The sequence below is a fragment of the Mustelus asterias genome, chromosome 32 (genome assembly GCF_964213995.1).
Source record: "Mustelus asterias chromosome 32, sMusAst1.hap1.1, whole genome shotgun sequence".
NCBI classification, from domain to species: domain Eukaryota; kingdom Metazoa; phylum Chordata; class Chondrichthyes; order Carcharhiniformes; family Triakidae; genus Mustelus; species Mustelus asterias.
Window position 1 is genome coordinate 153662 of NC_135832.1, and position 26404 is coordinate 180065.

Sequence of the window (26404 nt, forward strand, 5' to 3'; positions counted from 1 at the left end):
GGAGAGGAAGAGAGCTGGAGAGAGAGGCAGAGCTGGAGAGGAAGAGAGCTGGAGGGAGAGGCAGAGCTGGAGAGGCAGAGAGCTGGAGAGAGAGGCAGAGCTGGAGAGGAAGAGAGCTGGAGGGAGAGGAAGAGAGCTGGAGAGGAAGAGAGCTGGAGAGAGAGGCAGAGCTGGAGAGGCAGAGAGCTGGAGAGAGAGGCAGAGCTGGAGAGGAAGAGTGCTGGAGAGAGAGGCAGAGCTGGAGAGAGAGGCAGAGCTGGAGAGGCAGAGCTGGAGAGGAAGAGAGCTGGAGAGGCAGAGCTGGAGAGGAAGAGAGCTGGAGAGAGAGGCAGAGCTGGAGAGGAAGAGTGCAGAGAGAGGGAGAGGCAGAGCTGGAGAGGAAGAGTGCAGAGAGAGGGAGAGGCAGAGCTGGAGAGGAAGAGTGCAGAGAGAGGGAGAGGCAGAGCTGGAGAGGAAGAGAGCTGGAGAGAGAGGCAGAGCTGGAGAGGTAGAGTGCAGAGAGAGAGAGCTTTTTCCAGGCAGAGAGAGAGAGAGGCAGAGCTCACTGTTTCATGTCTGTTAATGATATGTGTTATTAAATTTATTTTTGATATCCCACTTACAGTACTGACATTTATGGGTAAACAGGGAATTAGCCAAATCAACATCAACCGCTAGGAATTCGGGATCCTGTTGATTGAATATTTAAATAGTAGCCCCCATATAGTGGTGAGCAGGGGGTTACATTTTTGGAGGCACCGCTGAGATCATCCCTGTTTACCCATAAGGTCAAATATAATTTTTTTTCTGTCAGTCAGTAACAGTTCACCCAGTAATTACAACAGGAAAAGTTTGACAGTGTTAGCAGCTCACTTAAGACAATGGATTTTTCTCAGGCCGCTGACTGGAGCCGCCAAAAGAATATCAGTCTTTCCCGTGGCGTATTACTGAGCAATGTGCCAATAGATACTAGTGAGGAGACCATTGCTGGGGTCTTAAACACAGTGAAAGTCTTTGGTCGCACCAAGATTTGTGGTCGCCGTGGGGATTCTACTGGCACACAGTTGTTCATACTAGTGGAGGCTAGCAGTGATTTAGCCCCTGACACTGCACCTCCAGATGTAGGTATTGAAGGAGAAGCTGGGCCATGGGCTGTGCATACGCTAGAAAGCCTTGTCACACAGGATGCTGTTCCTGAAGAGGACGCTTTCCATCCAAAGCTGTTGTTACTACTACAACAGGAAGGCAAGTCGATGGAGGATTTTCAGGCCATAGTATCAGAAAGTCAAGCTCCCAAAGTGGATGTGAACATGGATTTAGTGACTGCTGTTGGCAAACTGGTGGACAAGTGCAACCAAGTGTCGACCGATGGGCCTAGCTCCAGAAAGCCGGCAGAGCGTTTCCATTATACAAAGCTGGGAGAGCCGTGGGCAAAGTCTGTAGTAGTCGGACATACAAGTGTTCACTCAGCTACGCCACCCACTAGGCATTTTCCTGAACACTGCAATAATTGTCATACACGGTGGTGTAACTCCTTTGCTCAGTGCTCGTCATGTATAAATAAGGTACCACTCTTTTCACCCACCATTATACCAGTCATCACACTATAAGGAACATGGTGTAATTGGTTATCTGGGTCCTATGTCATGTACTTCAGCATGGGGGCATGCTGTATTTTTGGTGGGGGGAGAATGTAAGGGACTGAGGAAAATTTGTGGGGAAGACAGTTACCAGTGTTCTTTATCCCTGGTGGGCTTCAGTGTCCTGTTTGCAGGGTGGGTGCTGTGAATAGGATGCTGTTGGTTGAGTGATGTGGGCTGGGCCAATGGGATTGCTCTGGTGGCGGGAAAAAATAAAGGCGCCAAGGAGTGGAGAGGCAGAGCTGGAGAGGAAGAGAGCTGGAGGGAGAGGCAGAGCTGGAGAGGAAGAGAGCTGGAGGGAGAGGCAGAGCTGGAGAGGAAGAGTGCAGAGAGAGGGAGAGGCAGAGAGCTGAAGAGAGAGGCAGAGCTGGAGAGGAAGAGTGCAGAGAGAGGGAGAGGCAGAGCTGGAGAGGAAGAGAGCTGGAGGGAGAGGCAGAGCTGGAGAGGCAGAGAGCTGGAGAGAGAGGGAGAGCTGGAGAGGCAGAGAGCTGGAGGGAGAGGCAGAGCTGGAGAGGAAGAGAGCTGGAGAGAGAGGCAGAGCTGGAGAGGCAGAGAGCTGGAGAGAGAGGCAGAGCTGGAGAGGAAGAGTGCAGAGAGAGGGAGAGGCAGAGCTGGAGAGGAAGAGTGCAGAGAGAGGGAGAGGCAGAGCTGGAGAGGAAGAGAGCTGGAGAGAGAGGGAGAGCTGGAGAGGCAGAGAGCTGGAGGGAGAGGCAGAGCTGGAGAGGAAGAGAGCTGGAGAGAGAGGCAGAGCTGGAGAGGCAGAGAGCTGGAGAGAGAGGCAGAGCTGGAGAGGCAGAGAGCTGGAGAGAGAGGGAGAGCTGGAGAGGCAGAGAGCTGGAGAGAGAGGCAGAGCTGGAGAGGCAGAGAGCTGGAGAGAGAGGCAGAGCTGGAGAGGAAGAGAGCTGGAGGGAGAGGCAGAGCTGGAGTGGAAGAGAGCTGGAGGGAGAGGCAGAGCTGGAGAGGAAGAGAGCTGGAGAGAGAGGCAGAGCTGGAGAGGCAGAGAGCTGGAGGGAGAGGCAGAGCTGGAGAGGAAGAGAGCTGGAGGGAGAGGCAGAGCTGGAGAGGAAGAGAGCTGGAGAGAGAGGCAGAGCTGGAGAGGAAGAGAGCTGGAGGGAGAGGCAGAGCTGGAGAGGAAGAGAGCTGGAGAGAGGGAGAGGCAGAGCTGGAGAGGAAGAGTGCAGAGAGAGGGAGAGGCAGAGCTGGAGAGGAAGAGTGCAGAGAGAGAGGCAGAGCTGGAGAGGCAGAGAGCTGGAGGGAGAGGCAGAGCTGGAGAGGCAGAGAGCTGGAGGGAGAGGCAGAGCTGGAGAGGAAGAGTGCAGAGAGAGGGAGAGGCAGAGCTGGAGAGGAAGAGAGCTGGAGGGAGAGGCAGAGCTGGAGAGGAAGAGAGCTGGAGGGAGAGGCAGAGCTGGAGAGGCAGAGAGCTGGAGGGAGAGGCAGAGCTGGAGAGGAAGAGAGCTGGAGAGGGAGGCAGAGCTGGAGAGGAAGAGAGCTGGAGGGAGAGGCAGAGCTGGAGAGGAAGAGAGCTGGAGAGAGAGGCAGAGCTGGAGAGGAAGAGAGCTGGAGGGAGAGGCAGAGCTGGAGAGGAAGAGAGCTGGAGAGAGAGGCAGAGCTGGAGAGGAAGAGAGCTGGAGGGAGAGGCAGAGCTGGAGAGGAAGAGAGCTGGAGGGAGAGGCAGAGCTGGAGAGGAAGAGAGCTGGAGAGAGAGGCAGAGCTGGAGAGGAAGAGAGCTGGAGGGAGAGGCAGAGCTGGAGAGGAAGAGAGCTGGAGGGAGAGGCAGAGCTGGAGAGGAAGAGAGCTGGAGGGAGAGGCAGAGCTGGAGAGGAAGAGAGCTGGAGAGAGAGGCAGAGCTGGAGAGGCAGAGAGCTGGAGGGAGAGGCAGAGCTGGAGAGGAAGAGAGCTGGAGGGAGAGGCAGAGCTGGAGAGGAAGAGAGCTGGAGAGAGAGGCAGAGCTGGAGAGGAAGAGAGCTGGAGGGAGAGGCAGAGCTGGAGAGGAAGAGAGCTGGAGAGAGGGAGAGGCAGAGCTGGAGAGGAAGAGTGCAGAGAGAGGGAGAGGCAGAGCTGGAGAGGAAGAGTGCAGAGAGAGAGGCAGAGCTGGAGAGGCAGAGAGCTGGAGGGAGAGGCAGAGCTGGAGAGGCAGAGAGCTGGAGGGAGAGGCAGAGCTGGAGAGGAAGAGTGCAGAGAGAGGGAGAGGCAGAGCTGGAGAGGAAGAGAGCTGGAGGGAGAGGCAGAGCTGGAGAGGAAGAGAGCTGGAGGGAGAGGCAGAGCTGGAGAGGCAGAGAGCTGGAGGGAGAGGCAGAGCTGGAGAGGAAGAGTGCAGAGAGAGGGAGAGGCAGAGCTGGAGAGGAAGAGAGCTGGAGGGAGAGGCAGAGTTGGAGAGGCAGAGAGCTGGAGAGGCAGAGAGCTGGAGAGAGAGGCAGAGCTGGAGAGGAAGAGTGCAGAGAGAGGGAGAGGCAGAGCTGGAGAGGCAGAGAGCTGGAGAGGCAGAGAGCTGGAGAGAGAGGCTGAGCTGGAGAGGAAGAGAGCTGGAGAGGAAGAGTGCAGAGAGAGGGAGAGGCAGAGCTGGAGAGGCAGAGAGCTGGAGAGGAAGAGAGCTGAAGAGAGAGGCAGAGCTGGAGAGGTAGAGTGCAGAGAGAGAGAGCTTTTTCCAGGCAGAGAGAGAGAGAGAGGCAGAGCTCACTGTTTCATGTCTGTTAATGATATGTGTTATTAAATTCATTTTTGATATTCCCACTTACAGTACTGACATTTATGGGTAAACAGGGAATTAGCCAAATCAACATCAACCGCTAGGAATTCGGGATCCTGTTGATTGAATATTTAAATAGTCGCCCGCATATAGTGGTCAGTAGGGGGTTACATTAGTATGGCCAATCCACCTAACCTGTACATCTTTGGACACTAAGGGACAATTTAGCACGGCCAATCCACCTAACCTGCACATCTTTGGACACTAAGGGACAATTTAGCACGGCCAATCCACCTAACCCGCACATCTTTGGACACTAAGGGGCAATTTAGCATGGCCAATCCACCTAACCCGCACATCTTTGGACACTAAGGGGCAATTTAGCATGGCCAATCCACCTAACCTACACATCTTTGGACACTAAGGGGCAATTTAGCATGGCCAATCCACCTAACCCGCACATCTTTGGACACGAAGGGGCAATTTAGCATGGCCAATCCACCTAACCAGCACATCCTGGGACACTAAGGGGCAATTTAGCATGGACAATCCACCTAACCTACACATCCTGGGACACTAAGGGGCAATTTAGCATGGACAATCCACCTAACCTGCACATCTTTGGACACTAAGGAGCAATTTAGCTTGGCCAATCCACCCAACCAGCAAATCTTTGGACACGAAGAGGCAATTGAGCATGGCCAATCCACCTAACCTACACATCTTTGGACACTAAGGGACAATTTAGCATGGCCAATCCACCTAACCCGCACATCTTTGGACACTAAGGGGCAATTTAGCATGGCCAATCCACCTAACCCGCACATCTTTGGACACTAAGGGGCAATTTAGCATGGCCAATCCACCTAACCCGCACATCTTTGGACACTAAGGGGCAATTTAGCACGGCCAATCCACCTAACCCGCACATCTTTGGACACTAAGGGGCAATTTAGCATGGCCAATCCACCTAACCTGCACATCTTTGGACACTAAGGGACAATTTAGCATGGCCAATCCACCTAACCCGCACATCTTTGGACACTAAGGGGCAATTTAGCATGGCCAATCCACCTAACCCGCACATCTTTGGACACTAAGGGGCAATTTAGCATGGCCAATCCACCTAACCCGCACATCTTTGGACACTAAGGGGCAATTTAGCATGGCCAATCCACCTAACCCGCACATCTTTGGACACTAAGGGGCAATTTAGCATGGCCAATCCACCTAACCCGCACATCTTTGGACACTAAGGGGCAATTTAGCACGGCCAATCCACCTAACCCGCACATCTTTGGACACTAAGGGGCAATTTAGCATGGCCAATCCACCTAACCCGCACATCTTTGGACACGAAGGGGCAATTTAGCATGGCCAATCCACCTAACCCGCACATCTTTGGACACGAAGGGGCAATTTAGCATGGCCAATCCACCTAACCCGCACATCTTTGGACACGAAGGGGCAATTTAGCATGGCCAATCCACCTAACCCGCACATCTTTGGACACGAAGGGGCAATTTAGCATGGCCAATCCACCTAACCAGCACATCCTGGGACACTAAGGGGCAATTTAGCATGGACAATCCACCTCACCTGCACATCTTTGGACACTAAGGAGCAATTTAGCTTGGCCAATCCACCCAACCAGCAAATCTTTGGACACGAAGAGGCAATTGAGCATGGCCAATCCACCTAACCTACACATCTTTGGACACTAAGGGACAATTTAGCATGGCCAATCCACCTTACCCGCACATCTTTGGACACTAAGGGGCAATTTAGCATGGCCAATCCACCTAACCCGCACATCTTTGGACACTAAGGGGCAATTTAGCATGGTCAATCCACCTAACCCGCACATCTTTGGACACTAAGGGGCAATTTAGCATGGCCAATCCACCTAACCCGCACATCTTTGGACACTAAGGGGCAATTTAGCATGGCCAATCCACCTAACCCGCACATCTTTGGACACGAAGGGGCAATTTAGCATGGCCAATCCACCTAACCCGCACATCTTTGGACACGAAGGGGCAATTTAGCATGGCCAATCCACCTAACCCGCACATCTTTGGACACGAAGGGGCAATTTAGCATGGCCAATCCACCTAACCAGCACATCCTGGGACACTAAGGGGCAATTTAGCATGGACAATCCACCTAACCTACACATCCTGGGACACTAAGGGGCAATTTAGCATGGACAATCCACCTAACCTGCACATCTTTGGACACTAAGGAGCAATTTAGCTTGGCCAATCCACCCAACCAGCAAATCTTTGGACACGAAGAGGCAATTGAGCATGGCCAATCCACCTAACCTACACATCTTTGGACACTAAGGGACAATTTAGCATGGCCAATCCACCTAACCCGCACATCTTTGGACACTAAGGGGCAATTTAGCATGGCCAATCCACCTAACCCGCACATCTTTGGACACTAAGGGGCAATTTAGCATGGCCAATCCACCTAACCCGCACATCTTTGGACACTAAGGGGCAATTTAGCATGGCCAATCCACCTAACCCGCACATCTTTGGACACTAAGGGGCAATTTAGCACGGGCAATCCACCTAACCCGCACATCTTTGGACACTAAGGGGCAATTTAGCATGGCCAATCCACCTAACCTGCACATCTTTGGACACTAAGGGGCAATTTAGCATGGCCAATCCACCTAACCCGCACATCTTTGGACACTAAGGGGCAATTTAGCATGGCCAATCCACCTAACCCGCACATCTTTGGACACTAAGGGGCAATTTAGCATGGCCAATCCACCTAACCCGCACATCTTTGGACACTAAGGGGCAATTTAGCACGGCCAATCCACCTAACCCGCACATCTTTGGACACTAAGGGGCAATTTAGCATGGCCAATCCACCTAACCCGCACATCTTTGGACACGAAGGGGCAATTTCGCATGGCCAATCCACCTAACCCGCACATCTTTGGACACGAAGGGGCAATTTAGCATGGCCAATCCACCTAACCCGCACATCTTTGGACACGAAGGGGCAATTTAGCATGGCCAATCCACCTAACCCGCACATCTTTGGACACGAAGGGGCAATTTAGCATGGCCAATCCACCTAACCAGCACATCTTTGGACACGAAGGGGCAATTTAGCATGGCCAATCCACCTAACCCGCACATCTTTGGACACGAAGGGGCAATTTAGCATGGCCAATCCACCTAACCAGCACATCCTGGGACACTAAGGGGCAATTTAGCATGGACAATCCACCTAACCTACACATCCTGGGACACGAAGGGGCAATTTAGCATGGACAATCCACCTAACCTGCACATCTTTGGACACTAAGGAGCAATTTAGCTTGGCCAATCCACCCAACCAGCAAATCTTTGGACACGAAGAGGCAATTGAGCATGGCCAATCCACCTAACCTACACATCTTTGGACACTAAGGGACAATTTAGCATGGCCAATCCACCTAACCCGCACATCTTTGGACACTAAGGGGCAATTTAGCATGGCCAATCCACCTAACCCGCACATCTTTGGACACTAAGGGGCAATTTAGCATGGCCAATCCACCTAACCCGCACATCTTTGGACACTAAGGGGCAATTTAGCACGGCCAATCCACCTAACCCGCACATCTTTGGACACTAAGGGGCAATTTAGCATGGCCAATCCACCTAACCCGCACATCTTTGGACACGAAGGGGCAATTTAGCATGGCCAATCCACCTAACCCGCACATCTTTGGACACGAAGGGGCAATTTAGCATGGCCAATCCACCTAACCCGCACATCTTTGGACACGAAGGGGCAATTTAGCATGGCCAATCCACCTAACCCGCACATCTTTGGACACGAAGGGGCAATTTAGCATGGCCAATCCACCTAACCAGCACATCCTGGGACACTAAGGGGCAATTTAGCATGGACAATCCACCTAACCTACACATCCTGGGACACTCAGGGGCAATTTAGCATGGACAATCCACCTAACCTGCACATCTTTGGACACTAAGGAGCAATTTAGCTTGGCCAATCCACCCAACCAGCAAATCTTTGGACACGAAGAGGCAATTGAGCATGGCCAATCCACCTAACCTACACATCTTTGGACACTAAGGGACAATTTAGCATGGCCAATCCACCTAACCCGCACATCTTTGGACACTAAGGGGCAATTTAGCATGGCCAATCCACCTAACCCGCACATCTTTGGACACTAAGGGGCAATTTAGCATGGCCAATCCACCTAACCCGCACATCTTTGGACACTAAGGGGCAATTTAGCATGGCCAATCCACCTAACCCGCACATCTTTGGACACTAAGGGACAATTCAGCACGGCCAATCCACCTAACCAGCACATCCTGGGACACTAAGGGGCAATTTAGCATGGACAATCCACCTAACCTACACATCCTGGGACACTAAGGGGCAATTTAGCATGGACAATCCACCTAACCTGCACATCTTTGGACACTAAGGAGCAATTTAGCTTGGCCAATCCACCCAACCAGCAAATCTTTGGACACGAAGAGGCAATTGAGCATGGCCAATCCACCTAACCTACACATCTTTGGACACTAAGGGACAATTTAGCATGCCCAATCCACCTAACCTACACATCTTTGGACACTAAGGGCAATTTAGCATGGCCAATCCACCTAACCCGCACATCTTTGGACACTAAGGGGCAATTTAGCATGGCCAATCCACCTAACCTACACATCTTTGGACACCAAGAGGCAATTTAGCATGGCCAATCCACCTAACCAATACATCTTTGGACACTACGGGGCAGGTTAGCATGGCCAATCCACCTAACCCGCACATCTTTGGACACTAAGGGGCAATTTAGCATGGCCAATCCACCTAACCTACACATCTTTGGACACTAAGAGGCAATTTAGCATGGCCAATCCACCTAACCTACACATCTTTGGACACTAAGGGGCAATTTAGCATGGCCAATCCACCTAACCCTCACATCTTTGGACACTAAGGGGCAATTTAGCGTGGCCAATACACCGAACCCTCACATCTTTGGACACTAAGGGACAATTTAGCATGGCCAATCCACCTAACCCTCACATCTTTGGACACTAAGGGGCAATTTAACATGGCCAATCCACCTAACCCTCACATCTTTGGACACTAAGGGACAATTTAGCATGGCCAATTCACCTAATCTGCGCATCTTTGGACACTAAGGGGCAATTTAGCACGGCCAATCCACCTAACCCGCACATCTTTGGACACTAAGGGGCAATTGAGTATGGCCAATCCACCTAACCTGCACATCTTTGGACACTAAGGGACAATTTAGCATGCCCAATCCACCTAACCTACACATCTTTGGACACTAAGGGCAATTTAGTATGGCCAATCCACCTAACCCGCACATCTTTGGACACTAAGGGGCAATTTAGCATGGCCAATCCACCTAACCCGCACATCTTTGGACACTGAGGGGCAATTTAGCATGGCCAATCCACCTAACCTACACATCTTTGGACACCAAGAGGCAATTTAGCATGGCCAATCCACCTAACCAATACATCTTTGGACACTACGGGGCAGGTTAGCATGGCCAATCCACCTAACCCGCACATCGTTGGACACTAAGGGGCAATTTAGCATGGCCAATCCACCTAACCTACACATCTTTGGACACTAAGGGGCAATTTAACATGGCCAATCCACCTAACCTACACATCTTTGGACACTAAGAGGCAATTTAGCACGGCCAATTCACCAAACCGACACATCTTTGGACACTAAGAGGCAATTTAGCATGGCCAATCCACCTAACCTACACATCTTTGGACACTAAGGGGCAATTTAGCATGGCCAATCCACCTAACTCGCACATCTTGGGGCACTAAGGGGCAATTTAGCATGGCCAATCCACCTAACCTGCACATCTTTGGACATTAAGGGGCAATTTAGCATGGCCAATCCACCTAACCTACACATCTTTGGACTCTAAGGGGAAATTTAACATGGCCAATCCACCTAACCCGCACATCTTTGAACACTAAGGGGCAATTTAGCACAGCCAATCCACCTAACCTACATATCCTGGGACACTAAGGGGCAATTTAGCATGGCCAATCCCACTAACCTGCACATCTTTGGACACTAAGGAGCAATTTAGCTTGGCCAATCCACCCAAGCAGCAAATCTTTGGACACTAAGGGGCAATTTAGCATGGCCAATCCACCTCACCCGTACATCTTTGGACACTGAGGGGCAATTTAGCATGGCCAATCCACCGAACCTACACATCTTTGGACACCAAGAGGCAATTTAGCATGGCCAATCCACCTAACCTACACATCTTTGGACACTAAGGGACAATTTAGCATGGCCAATCCACCTAACCTACACATCTTTGGACACTAAGGGGCAATTTAGCATGGCCAATCCACCTAACCTACACATCTTTGGACACTACGAGGCAATTTAGCATGGCCAATCCACCTAACCTACACATCTTTGGACACTAAGAGGCAATTTAGCATGGCCAATCCACCTAACCTACAGATCTTTGGACACTAAGGGGCAATTTAACATGGCCAATCCACCTTACCTACACATCTTTGGACACTAAGAGGCAATTTAGCACGGCCAATTCACCAAACCGACACATCTTTGGACACTAAGAGGCAATTTAGCATGGCCAATCCACCTAACCTACACATCTTTGGACACGAAGGGGCAATTTTGCGCGGCCAATCCACCGAACCCGCACATCTTTGGACACGAAGGGGCAATTTAGCATGGCCAAACCACCTAACGTCCTATCGTTGGACTCTGAGGGATAATTCAGGATGGCCAATCCCACTAACCTGCACGGACGACATGAAGATTGCTGGAGTTGCGGATAGCGATGAACATTGTCAGAGAATGCAGCAGGATATAGATAGGCTGGAACATTGGGCGGAGAAATGGCAGATGGAATTTAATCCAGATAAATGCGAAGTGATGCATTTCGGTAGATCTAATGTAAGGGGGAGCTATACAATAAATGGCAGAACCATCAGGAGTATAGACACACAGAGGGACCTGGGTGTACAAGTCCACAGATCCTTAAGGGTGGCAGCACAGGTGGAGAAGGTGGTGAAGAAGGCATATGGCATGCTTGCCTTTATTGGACGGGGCATAGAGTATAAAAGATGGAGTCTGATGATGCAGCTGTATAGAACGTTGGTTAGGCCACATTTGGAATACTGCGTCCAGTTCTGGTCGCCACACTACCAGAAGGACGTGGAGGCTTTAGAGAGAGTGCAGAGGAGGTTTACCGGGATGTTGCCTGGGATGGAGGGTCTTAGCTTTGAGGAGAGATTGAGTAAACTGGGGTTGTTCTCCCTGGAAAGACGGAGGATGAGGGGCGACCTAATTAAGGTGTATAAAATTATGAAGGGCATAGATAGGGTGAACAGTGGGAAGCTTTTTCCCAGGTCTGAAATGACAAACACAAGGGGTCACGGGTTCAAGGTGAGGGGGGTGAGGTTCAACACAGATTTCAGGGGGATGTATTTTACACAGAGGGTGGTGGGGGCCTGGAATGTGCTGCCGGGCAAGGTGATTGAGGCGGACACACTGGGATCGTTTAAGACTTATCTCGATAGCCACATGAACAGACTGGGAATAGAGGGATACAAACGGATGGTCTAGTTGGGCACATGATCGGCGCAGGCTTGGAGGGCCGAAGGGCCTGTTCCTGTGCTGTATTGTTCTTTGTTCTTTGTTCTTTGTCTTTGGACACTAAGGGGCAATTTAGCATGGCCAATCCACCTAACCCTCACATCTTTGGACACTAAGGGACAATTTAGCACGGCCAATCCACCTAACCCTCACATCTTTGGACACTAAGGGACAATTTAGCATGGCAAATCCACCTAACCTGCACATCTTTGGGCACTAAGGGTTAATTTAGCATGGCCAATCCCCGTAACCCACACATCTTTGGACACTGAGGGACAATTTAGCATTGCCAATCCACCTAACCTGCACATCTTTGGACACTAAGGGACAATTTAGCATGGCCAATCCACCTAACCCTCACATCTTTGGACACTAAGGGGCAATTTAGCATTGCCAATACACCGAACCCACACATCTTTGGAAACGAAGGGGCAATTTAACATGGCCAATCCACCTAACCCTCACATCTTTGGACACTAAGGGACAATTTAGCATGGCCAATTCACCTAATCTGCGCATCTTTGGACACTAAGGGGCAATTTAGCATGGCTAATCCCCCTAACCTGCACATCTTTGGACACTGAGGGCAATTTAGTATGGCAAATCCACCTAACCTGCACATCTTTGGGCACTAAGGGTTAATTTAGCATGGCCAATCCCCGTAACCCACACATCTTTGGACACTGAGGGACAATTTAGCATGGCCAATCCACCTAATCTGCACATCTTTGGACACTAAGGGGCAATTTAGCATGGCCAATCCACCTAACCCACACATCTTTGGACACTAAGGGACAATTTAGCATGGCCAATCCACCTAACCCTCACATCTTTGGACACTAAGGGACAATTTAGCATGGCCAATCCACCTAACCCTCACATCTTTGGACACTAAGGGGCAATTTAGCGTGGCCAATACACCGAACCCTCACATCTTTGGACACTAAGGGGCAATTTAGCATTGCCAATCCACCGAACCCACACATCTTTGGAAACGAAGGGGCAATTTAACATGGCCAATCCACCTAACCCTCACATCTTTGGACACTAAGGGACAATTTAGCATGGCCAATTCACCTAATCTGCGCATCTTTGGACACTAAGGGGCAATTTAGCATGGCTAATCCCCCTAACCTGCACATCTTTGGACACTGAGGGCAATTTAGTATGGCAAATCCACCTAACCTGCACATCTTTGGGCACTAAGGGTTAATTTAGCATGGCCAATCCCCGTAACCCACACATCTTTGGACACTGAGGGACAATTTAGCATGGCCAATCCACCTAATCTGCACATCTTTGGACACTAAGGGACAATTTAGCATGGCCAATCCACCTAACCCACACATCTTTGGACACGAAGGGGCAATTTAGCATGGCCAATCCACCTAACCCACACATCCTTGGACACTAAGGGACAATCTAGCATGGCCAATCCAACTAACCCACACATCTTTGGACACTAAGGGGCAATATGGCATGGCCAATCCACCTAACCTGCACATCTTTGGACACTAAGGGGCAATTTAGCATGGCCAATCTACCCAACCTGCACAGATTTGGACACCAAAGGGCAATTTAGCATGGCCAATCCACCTAACCCGCACATCTTTGGACACTAAGGGACAATTTAGCATGGCCAATCCATTTAACTTGCACATCTTTGGGAACCAAGGGACAATTTAGAATGGCCAATCCACCTAACCTGCACATCTTTGGACACTAAGGGGCAATTTAGCATGGCCAATCCACCTAACCGGCACATCTTTGGACACTAAGGGACAATTTAGCATGGCCAATCCACCTAACCTGCACATCTTTGGACACTAAGGGACAATTTAGCATGGCCAATCCACCTAACCGGCACTTCTTTGGACACTAAGGGGCCATTTAGCATGGCCAGTCCAACTAGCCTGTGTATCCTGGGACACTAAGGAGCATATTAGCATGGCAAATCCACCTAACCTACTCACCTTTGGACACTAATGGACAATTTTGCATGGCCAATCCACCTAACCTACTCACCTTTGGACACTAAGGGACAATTTAGCATGGCCAATCCACCTCACCTGTACATCTTTGGACACTGAGGGACAATTTAGCATGGCCAATCCATCTAACCTGCACATCTTTGGACACTGAGGGACAATTTAGCATGGCCAATCCACCCCGGCACCCCCGAATCACACCGACCCCCCCAAATCACACCGACCCCCCCAAATCACACCCACCCCCGAATCACACCGACTCCCTCTGAATCACACCGAACCCCCCCGAATCCCACCATCCCGCCCGAATCACACCCACCACGCTTATTCACACCAACACCCCCCCGAATCGCACTTACCCCCCCACCGAGTCACACCCACCCCCCAGATTCACAACAACCCCTCCCCCGAATCACACCGACCCCCCCCCCCGCAAATCACACTGAGCCCCTTCTCTTATACCTGTGATGACGTACCGATTGCTTTGGCCCGATGTTGCCAACAACATTGGATTTAAATCTATTAGGTTCTTGGTATCCAAATGCCGGATTCACATTTGATTTGCTGAATTCACACTGGCTGCCCCAGTCCCAATGGAATCTCACTGCCCTCCCCACCCCCAATAGTCCCAGAACCCTTCCAGTTACTCCCACCAGACTGTGGGTGGCTCAGTGCTAAGGGAGCGCTGCACTGTGGGAGGGTCAGTGCTGAGGGAGCGCCGCACTGTGGGAGGGTCAGTGCTGAGGGAACGCCGCACTGTGGGAGGGTCAGTGCTGAGGGAGTGCCGCACTGTGGGAGGGTCAGTGCTGAAGGAGCGCCGCACTGTGGGAGGGTCAGTGCTGAGGGAGTGCCGCACTGTGGGAGGGTCAGTGCTGAGGGAGCGCCGCACTGTGGGAGGGTCAGTGCTGAGAGAACACCGCACTGTGGGAGGGTCAGTGCTGAGGGAGTGCCGCACTGTGGGAGGGTCAGTGCTGAGGGAGCGCCGCACTGTGGGAGAGTCAGTGCTGAGGGTGTGCCGCACTGTGGGAGGGTCAGTGCTGAGGGAGCGCTGCACTGTGGGAGGGTCAGTGCTGAGGGAGCGCCGCACTGTGGGAGGGTCAGTGCTGAGGGAGCGCTGCACTGTGGGGGGGTCAGTGCTGAGGGAGCGCCGCACTGTGGGAGGGTCAGTGCTGAGGGAGCGCCGCACTGTGGGAGGGTCAGTGCTGAGGGAGCGCCGCACTGTGGGAGGGTCAGTGCTGAGGGAGTGCCGCACTGTGGGAGGGTCAGTGCTGAGGGAGCGCCGCACTGTGGGAGGGTCGGTGCTGAGGGAGCGCCGCACTGTGGGAGGGTCAGTGCTGAGGGGGTGCCGCACTGTGGGAGGGTCAGTGCTGAGGGAGCGCTGCACTGTGGGAGGGTCGGTGCTGAGGGGGTGCCGCACTGTGGGAGGGTCAGTGCTGATGTTACGTGACCCTTTCATTTGGGGGAGTTGTGTTCCACATGGAATGGTCCCAGATTTAGAGTTTGTCTGATTTATGTCCCCGCTTTCGCTGTTCCCTTCCTCCAATCATAAGTGAGTGAAAAAAGCTTTGTGCACCCACCGACCTCTCCAACTGAGCCTCAATGTGTCCCCCGAGCACCCCACACAGACTAATCACACGTCACAGGCTAAATGGTGCTCAATGGCATTTATTGGAAATTATAAGATTATACAGATGCAAGCGTAATTCAGCATGCCTTACATGTTTGTCGCTGCTCCACCTGGTGTGAGGAACCCCTTGCCTTATTGGAAATGATTCAAAGCATCTCTTTAGCGCAAAGCTTTTGCCGTCACTGCTGTGATCGGATGCCACGACTGGAATGCCGGTTGAGGGAGTTGGGGCGACTCAGGAACCCTCGAGCCCCTCCCATCAAATTGAGGGGCTGGTCCGTCGGGCAGGCTGGCGTTTCTGGTAAGCGAGGAGTGGGATTCTCCTGGAGGCAGGGTCGGGACGGAGCAGAGGAGAGCAGGGACGGGCATCTTCTGTGGGGAGGGGGGGGACAGGGAGAGAGGGGTGGGGAGGAGAGGACGGGGGGGGGTGGGGTGAGGCACAAACGGGGACAGGGGCAAAACCCCGGATCTCAGGCCAGCAGGACCGAGGGGGGGGCCTCTTCCGCTGGAGGTGGAGTGGGGAAGATCGGGAGCAGGGTGAAATTGGCGGGTCCCAGGTTGGGGGTGAAGGCGGGGCCGTCAGGCCGGGGCATGTACTCCTGGCAGCTGGGACCCCCGAGGTGGGGGCCGCAGGTGAAGGTGTGGGAGTAGGTCACCTTGCCGTACTTGAGGTAACAGGTCTTCTGGTGGGTCCCGGAGAGGAGGGTCGCTGTGCACGTGCCCAGCAGGTCGTCCCTGGTGATGGAGTCGCTATCCCAGACCTGGATGGTTAATCTGAGTCCAATTCCTCCCTTGACCTCCCCCAAGTCCAGTCGGGTGTTCCAGTTGGGGTTGTTGTTGTTGGAGATGACCGAGGTCTGGGCTTTGGCCCGGCCGTACTTGACAATGACGTAGCCGTCCGTGCCACCTATGATGTCACCCCAGAGGTCGCGACCCTTCTTGACCGTCACCGAGAGCCTCCCGATGCCCTTCTCCTTGGGGCAGCACTGCCTATCCACTCGCGTGTCCCCCGCGCAATCGCAGGAGCAGCGCCTCCGGTCCCGCCGGAACGAGCCAGCGGGGCAGCGTGCGACCGCGCAGGTCTGTGCCAGGGTGTTGGCATTGATGTACTTGCTGATGTAGTCACGCAGGATGGGGTAGCGGGCGTCATTGGCGGGTAGGAGGTGGTGGAGGGGCTTCAGGTCGTAACTCACCACGTCCGGCTGCGTCTTCAGAGTGTCCAACCAATGGGTGAAGGCCACCCCAGCTCTCGGGGAGAACATGTCAACCGACTTGATGGAGCCCCCGAACACTTCAGTCTCCCGGTCAGTGAACACTTGGCTCATGCTCTCTCGATGCGCCATCGAAGTGGCCAATGCCTTGCAGCGCTGATAGCCCACCGACACTCCTATGAATCCCACCTGGACACCGGCTTCAGTCGTGAGGCAGTCCTTTACCTCCTCGGCTGTGGTGCCGGAGGATACCGCCTTGCAGGTTTGAATGGCCGTCACCGCCCTGATACGCCCACCCAGGGTAACGTCCTGGATAAAGTGGGTGCCATAGGTTTGCACCAGCCTCCTGTACCTGGCATTGTTGTGGCCATTCCAGGTTTTCGGCAGGGCGGCCAGGGCTTGGGCAAACTCAGGACTCAGGCGTGGCTTGGTCTTCACCCGATACTGATATTTACGGCACAGGAACTCCTGGCTGGTGAAGCTGTAACGGTCCGACTTGGCCCATCTGGTGCTAAACCTGGTCAACCGGGATCTGGAACCGCCAACCATCCAGTTGACGGCGTTGCCGGGCTTGGGGCTCACCTTGAGGTCCATCTTCCAGCCATTGGTGATCATCGAGGTGGCGGACTTCAGCAGCTCTGCTGCCGAGCGGTAGAGGCGACTGGATATGGCATGCCGGCACTGCCGCTGGACCCTCCAGCCCACCAGCGAGAGGGGCAGCCGCTGGCGCGCGCCAGAGAGCAGCTGGTTGTGGCAGAGGGTGCAGCTGCCATTCGGGTACCTCCAGGTGTTGACGTCGATCACGGAGGCCGTCTTGCTCTGCAGGGTCACCACGTCATAGCCGACGCCCGCCAGGCTGGCCCCCGGCACGTTGCGGGCATTGCAGCACTCCTTAACACTGGCTATTTTGCAGCCGCCGGAGACTTTTCCCGCCAGGAGGCAGAGGAGGAGAAAGCGGGTGACCCAGAGCCTTGTGACTGGCACCATGGCATCGAGGGCACAGCTGCAGAAAAACCTGAGAAATGGAGAGAAGATTGTTAGAGCGAGTCTCGCCTTCATTGGTGCCTTTTGAAGAAGGAATCTTTGAATGCTTGGCTGAGCTGCTAATTTGTCCAAAACATTCTGCTCAGCAGGGGTTGTTGCCACAGCTGTTAAAGGGAATCTGAACTTCATTTTGGTTTGATAATGGGCTGTTAAGATAATTGTGTTTTTGCCAATGGGTGTAGAGTATGAGATCCTCTTTGTTTATTTTGACAGATTTATGAGCATCCCAATGTTATTGTCGGACTCGGGTGCTCAGGACACGCTTGTCAATGGGTAGGTGATAGGGTGCTAATGAGTATGAGATGGTGTAGGGGAGTGACAGAGCAATGGGGAGTGATGGGGGGGACATTGGGAGTGAGGGGTCAAAAGCGAGAGAGTGGTTTGAGTTTAGGGGGGGTGGTTATGGGGTAGGTATGGTAGGGGTAGTCCAGCAGACTGAACAATGGGTAATGGGTTGTGAGGGCGGTTGTGTAGAGGTCTCTCTCCAGGAGCCAGGCAGGGGAGATTGGCTATTGGGGTTTCAGGAACAACCGGGCTGTATGGAATCTATGAGGTGGGTTGAGGCTGTAGAGGGACCATGAGGTTGAAGGATGGGTTGTCCGGGGACCTGTAATGTAAGGGCAGTAACAGGGCAGTAAGGGGCTGTGGCGGGGTGAATGATGTATGTGTCGGAGGTGGGTGGGGGGATGGTGACGGTGGAATCTTTGATTCTGATTTGATTCTTTATTGTCACGTGTATTGGGATACAGTGAAAAGTATTGTTTCCTGCGCACTCTACAGACAAAGCATACCGTTCATAGAGAAGGAAAGGAGAGAGTGCAGAATGTAGTGTTACAGTCACAGCTAGGGTGTAGAGAAAGATCAACTTAATATAAGGTCGTTCCATTCGAAAGTCTGACAGCAGCAGGGAAGAAGCTGTTCTCGAGTCGGTCGGTCCGTGACCTCAGACTTTTGTATCTTTTTCCCGACGGGAGAAGGTGGAAGAGAGAATGTCCGGGCTGTGTGTGGGGGGGTCCTTGATTGTGCCGGCTGCTTTTCCCCAAGGCAGCGGGAAGTGTAGACTGAGTGATAGAGGTTTACAGCATGGAAACAGGCCCTTCGGCCCAACTTGTCCATGCCGCCATTTTTTCTGAAACCCCCAAGCGAGTCCCAATTGCCCGCGTTTGGCCCATATCCCTCTCTACCCATCGTACCCATGTAACTGTCTAAATGCTTTTTAAAAGACAAAATTGTACCCGCCTCTACTACTGCCTCTGGCAGCTCGTTCCAGACACTCACCACCCTCTGTGTGAAAAAATTGCCCCTCTGGACCCTTTTGTATCTCTCCCCTCTCACCATAGAACCATAGAAAATTACAGCTCAGAAACAGGCCTTTTGGCCCTTCTTGTCTGTGCCGAACCATTTTTTGCCTCGTCCCACTGACCTGCACTTGGACCATATCCCTCCACACCCCTCTCATCCATCAACACGTCCAAGTTTTTCTTAAATGTTAAAAGTGACCCCGCATTTACCACTTTATCCGGCAGCTCATTCCACACTCCCACCACTCTCTGCGTGAAGAAGCCCCCCCTAATATTCCCTTTAAACTTTTCCCCCCTCACCCTTAACCCATGCCCTCTGGTTTTTTTCTCCCCTAGCCTCAGCGGAAAAAGCCTGCTTGCATTCACTCTATCGATACCCATCAAAATCTTATACACCTCTATCAAATCTCCCCTCATTCTTCTATGCTCCAGGGAATAAAGTCCCAATCTATTCAATCTCTCTCTGTAACTCAGCTTCTCAAGTCCCGGCAACATCCTTGTGAACCTTCTCTGCACTCTTTCAACCTTATTTACATCCTTCCTGTAACTAGGTGACCAAAACTGTACACAATACTCTAAATTCAGCCTCACCAATGCCTTATATAACCTTACCATAGCACTCCAACTTTTATACTCGAAACTCCGATTTATAAAGGCCAATGTACCAAAGGCACTCTTTACAACCCTATCCACCTGTGACGTCACTTTTAGGGAATTCTGTACCTGTATTCCCAGATCCCTCTGTTCAACTGCACTCTTCAGAGTCCTACCATTTACCCTGTACGTTCTACTTTGGTTTGTCCTTCCAATGTGCAATATCTCACACTTGTCTGCGTTAAATTCCATTTGCCATTTTTCTCGTTGGTCCAAATCCCTCTGCAGCTTTGAAAACCTTCCTCACTGTCCACTACACCTCCAATCTTTGTATCATCAGCAAATTTGCTGATCCAATTGACCACATTATCATCCAGATCATTGATATAGATGACAAACAACAATGGACCCAACACCGATCCCTGCGGCACACCACTAGTCACAGGCCTCCACTCAGAGAAGCAATCCTCCACAACCACTCTCTGGCTTCTTCCATTGAGCCAGTGTCTTATCCAATTTACTACCTCCCCATGTATACCTAGCGACTGAACCTTCCTAACTAACCTCCCATGAGGGACCTTGTCAAAGGCCTTGCTGAAATCCAGGTAGACAACATCCACCACCTTCCCTTCATCCACTTTCCTGGTAACCTCCTCGAAAAACTCTCATAGATTGGTCAAACATGACCTACCACGCACAAAGCCATGTTGACTCTCCCTAATAAGTCCCTGTCTATCCAAATATTTGTAGATCCTATCCCTTATCACACCTTCCAATAACTTGCCCACCACCGACGTCAAACGTACTGGCCGATAATTTCCCGGATTTCTTTTGGAACCTTTTTTAAACAACGGAACAACATGAGCCACCCTCCAATCATCCGGCACCTCCCCCGTGAATGCTGACATTTTAAATATGTCTGTCAGGGCCCCTGCAAGTTCAACACTAGCTTCCCTCAAGGTCCGTGGGAATACCTTGTCCGGTCCTGGGGATTTATCCACTCTGATTTGCCTCAAGACAGCGAGCACCTCCTCCCCTTTAATCTGTAAAGGTTCCATGACCTCCCTACCTGTTTGCCCTATTTCCGTAGACTCCATGCCCGTTTCCTCAGTCAATACGGATGCAAAAAGAACCATTTAGTATCTCCCCCATCTCTTTTGGTTCCATACACAGTCTACCACTCTGGTCTTCAAGAGGACCAATTTTATCCCTCACTATCCTTTTGTTCCTAACATACCTATAGAAGCTCTTTGGATTTTCCTTCACTCTGTCTGCCAAAGCAACCTCATGTCTTCTTTTAGCCCTCCTGATTTCCCTCTTAAGTAGCTTCTTGCACTTTTTATACTCCTCGAGCATCTGATCTGTTCCTTGCTGCCTGTCCATTTCATACAACTCTCTCTTCCTCTTAATCAGTGTTACAATCTCCCTCGAGAACCAAGGTTTCTTATTCCTATTTACTTTGCCTTTAATCCTGACAGGGACATACAAACTCTGCACTCTCAAAATTCCTCCTTTGAAGGCCTCCCACTTTCCATTTACATCCTTACCAGAGAACAGCCTGTGCCAATCCACACTTCCCAGATCTTTTCTCATTTCATCAATGTGGCCTTTTTCCCAGTTCAGAACTTCAACCCGAGGACCAGATCTATCCTTATCCACGATCAGGTTGAAACTAATGGCATTATGATCACTGGATCCAAAGTGTTCCCTCACACTCACATCCATCACCTGCCCTAACTCATTTCCCAATAGGAGATCCAATATCGCATCCTCTCTGGTTGGCACCTCTATATACTGATGGAGAAAATTCTCCTGAACACATTTTACAAACACTACCCCGTCTAAACCTTTAACAGTATGCGAGTCCCAATCTATATGTGGAAAATTAAAATCCCCTACGATCACAACTTTGTGTTTCTTGCAGTTGTCAGCTATCTCTCCGCTGATTTGCTCCTCCAATTCTCGCTGACTATTGGGTGGTCTATAATACAACCCCATTAATGTGGTCATACCTTTCCTGTTTCTCAGCTCCACCCATAGGGCCTCTGTAGACAAGCTCCCTAATCTATCCTGCCTGAGTACCGCTGTAACATTTTCCCTGACCAACAATGCCACCCCCCCACCTTTTATCCCTCTGCCTCTATCCCGCCTGAAACATTGGAACCCTGGAACATTGAGCTGCCAGTCCTGCCCCTCCTGTAGCCAAGTTTCACTCATGGCTATAATGTCATATTTCCATGTGTCTATCCACGCCTTCAGCTCATCTGCCTTCCCCACAATACTCCTGGCATTGAAATAGACACACCTCAAAAGATTATTTCCACCACACTCTACCCTTCCATTTGTGATTTTGCTTGAACTAACCTGTCTTTTGACCCCTGCTCCACTATCTGCTCTGGCATTCTGGTTCCCATCCCCCTGCAAATCTAGTTTAAACGCTCCCCAATAACACTAGCAAATCTCCCTGCAAGTATATTGGTCCCCTTGTAGTTTAGGTGTAACCCGTCTCTCTTGTACAGGTCCCACCTGCCCCAGAAGAGGTCCCAATGATCCAAGAATTGGAAACCCTGCCCCCTACACCAGTTCCTCAGCCACGTGTTCATCCGCCCAAGCATCCTACTCCTGCCCTCACTGGCATGTGGCTCAGGTAGCAATCCTGAGATTACTACCCTCGGGGTCCTGCTTTTTAACTTCCTTCCAAGCTCTTTGTCCTCACTCTTTAGGACCTCCTCACTCTTCCTTCCCACGTCATTTGTACCGATGTGTACCACGACATCTGGCTGATCACCTTCCCACTTTAGAACGCTGTGCACGCGATCAGAGACATCGCTGTCCTTGGCACCTGGGAGGCAACAAACCATGCGGGAGTCTCTGTCCCGACCACAGAACCTCCTGTCCGTACCTCTGACCATCGAGTCCCCAATCACTACTGCTCTCCTCTTCTTCATCCCACCCTTTGGTGCTGGAGAACCAGACTCAGTATCAGAGTTCCGGCTGTCACAACTTGTCCCAGGTAAAGCATCTCCCACAACAGTATCCAATTCAGTATCCCAAAATGGCAAATGGAGTTTAACCCTGATAAATGTGAGGTGATTCATTTTGGTAGGACTAATTTAAATGTGGATGATAGGGTCAAAGGTGGGGTTCTGAAGACTGTGGAGGAACAGAGAGATCTTGGGGTCCATATCCACAGATCTCTAAAGGTTGCCACTCAAGTGGATAGAGCTGTGAAGAAGGCCTATAGTGTGTTAGCTTTTATTAACAGGGGGTTGGAGTTTAAGAGCCGTGGGGTTATGCTGCAACTGTACAGGACCTTGTTGAGACCACATTTGGAATATTGTGTGCAGTTCTGGTCACCTCACTATAAGAAGGATGTGGAAGCGCTGGAAAGAGTGCAGAGGAGATTTACCAGGATGCTGCCTGGTTTGGAGGGTAGGTCTTATGAGGAAAGGTTGAGGGAGCTAGGGCTGTTCTCTCTGGAGCGGAGGAGGCTGAGGGGAGACTTAATAGAGGATTATAAAATGATGAAGGGGATAGATAGAGTGAACGTTCAAAGACTATTTCCTGTGGTGGATGGAGCTATTACAAGGGGGCATCACTATAGGGTTCGTGGTGGGAGATACAGGACGGATATCAGAGGTAGGTTCTTTACGCAGAGAGAGGTTGGGGTGTGGAATGGACTGCCTGCAGTGATAGTGGAGTCAGACACTTTAGGAACATTTAAGCGGTTATTGGATAGGCACATGGAGCACACCAGGATGATAGGGAGTGGGGTAGCTTGATCTTGGTTTCAGATAAAGCTCGGCACAACATCGTGGGCCGAAGGGCCTGTTCTGTGCTGTACTGTTCTATGTTCGATATAAACCACCCCAAACCCCTCTATTAGATTCCAGTCTGTAACTCACTCCCGGGTAGCTGTTATTCTAGATATAAACCACACCGAATCCCTCGATTCGATTCCATGTCTGTAACTCACTCCCGGGTGTCTGTTATTCTACTTATAAACCACCCTGAACCCCTCAATTAGATTCCAGTCTGTAACTCACTCCCGGGTGTCTGTTATTCTACTTATAACCCACCCCGAACCCCTCAATTAGATTCCAGTCTGTAACTCACTCCCGGGTATGTGTTATTCCATATATAAACCACCCCGAATCCCTCGATCAGATTCCAGTTTTTAACTCACTCCCAGGTATCTGTTATTCTATATATAAACCACCCCGAACCCCTCGATTAGATTACAGGCTGTAACTCACCCCCGGGTATCTGTTATTCTATATATAAACCACCCCGAACCCCTCGATTAGATTCCAGTCTGTCACTCACTCCCGGGTATCTGTTATTCTGTATATAAACCACCCCGAACCCCTCGATTAGATTCCAGTCTGTAACTCACTCCCGGGTATCTGTTATTCTATATATAAACTACCCCAAACACCTCGATTAGATTCCAGTCTGTAACTCACTCCCGGGTATCTGTTATTCTATATATAAACCACCCCGAACCCCTCGATTAGATTCATGTCTGGAACTCACTCCCGGGTATCTGTTATTCTATATATAAACCACCCCGAACCCCTCAATTAGATTCCAGTCTGTAACTCACTCCCGGGTATCTGTTATTCTATATATAAACCACCCCGAACCCCTCGATTAGATTCCAGTCTGTAACTCACTCCCGAATATCTGTTATTCTATATATAAACCACCCCGAACCCCTCGAATAGATTCCAGTCTGAAACTCACTCCCGGGAATCTGTTATTCTATATATAAACCACCCCGAACCCCTCGAATAGATTCCAGTCTGAAACTCACTCCCGAATATCTGTTATTCTATATATAAACCACCCCGAACCCCTCGAATAGATTCCAGTCTGAAACTCACTCCCGGGAATCTGTTATTCTATATATAAACCACCCCGAACCCCTCGAATAGATTCCAGTCTGAAACTCACTCCCGGGTATCTGTTATTCTATATATAAACTACCCCAAACACCTCGATTAGATTCCAGTCTGAAACTCACTCCCGGGTATCCGTTATTCTATGTATAAACCACCCCGGACCCCACGATTAGATTCCAGTCTGTAACTCACTCCCGGGTATCTGTTATTCTATATATAAATCTCCCCAAACACCTCGATTAGATTCCAGTCTGTAACTCACTCCCGGGTATCTGTTATTCTATATATAAATCTCCCCAAACACCTCGATTAGATTCCAGTCTGTAACACACTCCCGGGTATCTGGTATTCTATATATAAACCACCCCGAAACCATCAATTCGATTACAGTCTGTAACTCACTCCTGGGTATCTGTTATTCTATATATAAACCACACCGAACCCCTCGATTAGATTCCAGTCTGTAACTCAGTCCCGGGTATCTGTTATTCCATATATAAACCACCCCGAACCCCTTGATTTGATTCCAGTCTGTAACTCACTCCCGGGTATGTGTTATTCCATTTATAAACCACCCCGAATCCCTCGATTAGATTCCAGTCTGTAACTCACTCCCGGGTATCTGTTATTCTATATATAAACCACCCCGAACCCCTCGATTAGATTCCAGTCTGTAACTCACTCCCGGGTATCTGTTATTCTATATATAATCCACCCCGAAACACTCGATGAGATTCCAGTCTGTAACTCACTCCCGGGTATCTGTTATTCTATATATAAACCACCCTGAACCCCTCGATTAGATTCCAGTCTGTAACTCACTGCCGGGTATCTGTTATTCTATATATAAACCACCCCGAACCCCTCGATTAGATTCCAGTTTTTAACTCACTCCCGGGTGTCTGTTATTCTATATATAAACCACCCCGAACCCCTTGATTAGATTCCAGTCTGTAACTCACTCCCGGGTATCTGTTTTACTAAATATAATCCACCCCGAAACACTCGATTAGATTCCAGTCTGTAACTCACTCCCGGGTATCTGTTATTCTATATATAAACCACCCTGAACCCCTCGATTAGATTCCAGTCTGTAACTCATTCCTGGGTATCTGTTATTCTCTTTATAAACCACCCCGAACCCCTCGATTAGATTCCAGTCTGTAACTCACACCCGGGTATCTGTTATTCCATATATAAACCACCCCGAACCCCTCGATTAGATTCCAGTCTGTAACTCACTCCCGGGTATCTGTTATTCTATATATAAACCATCCCGAACCCCTCGATTAGATTCCAGTCTGTAACTCACTCCCGGGTATCTGTTATTCTATATATAAACCACCCCGAACACCTCGATTAGATTCCAGTCTGTAACTCACTCCCGGGTCTCTGTTATTCTATATATAAACCACCCCGAACCCCTCAAATAGATTCCAGTCTGTAATTCACTCCCGGGTTTCTGTTATTCTATGTATAAGTGACCCCGAACCCCTCGATTAGATTCCAGTCTGTAACTCACTCCCGGGTATCTGTTATTCTGTATATAAACCACCCCGAACCACTCGATTAGATTCCAGTCTGTAACTCACTCCCGGGTATCTGTTATTCCATATATAAACCACCCCGAACCCCTCGATTAGATTCCAGTCTGTAACTCAGTCCCGGGAATCTGTTATTCTATATATAAACCACCCTGAACCCCTCGATTAGATTCCAGTCT

At 50.6% G+C, this 26404-nt stretch overlaps 1 pseudogene across 1 annotated transcript in view; it reads right to left on the minus strand.

Annotated features, from left to right (window-relative positions):
- Nucleotides 1-16078: 16078 nt before the first annotated feature.
- Nucleotides 16079-26404, minus strand: part of LOC144481771 (perforin-1 pseudogene) — a 31768-nt pseudogene continuing 21442 nt past the window's right edge. The window contains exon 2 of the transcript XR_013495769.1: nt 16079-17853. The product of XR_013495769.1 is annotated as a perforin-1 pseudogene (transcript). The remainder of the gene's footprint in view (nt 17854-26404) is intronic.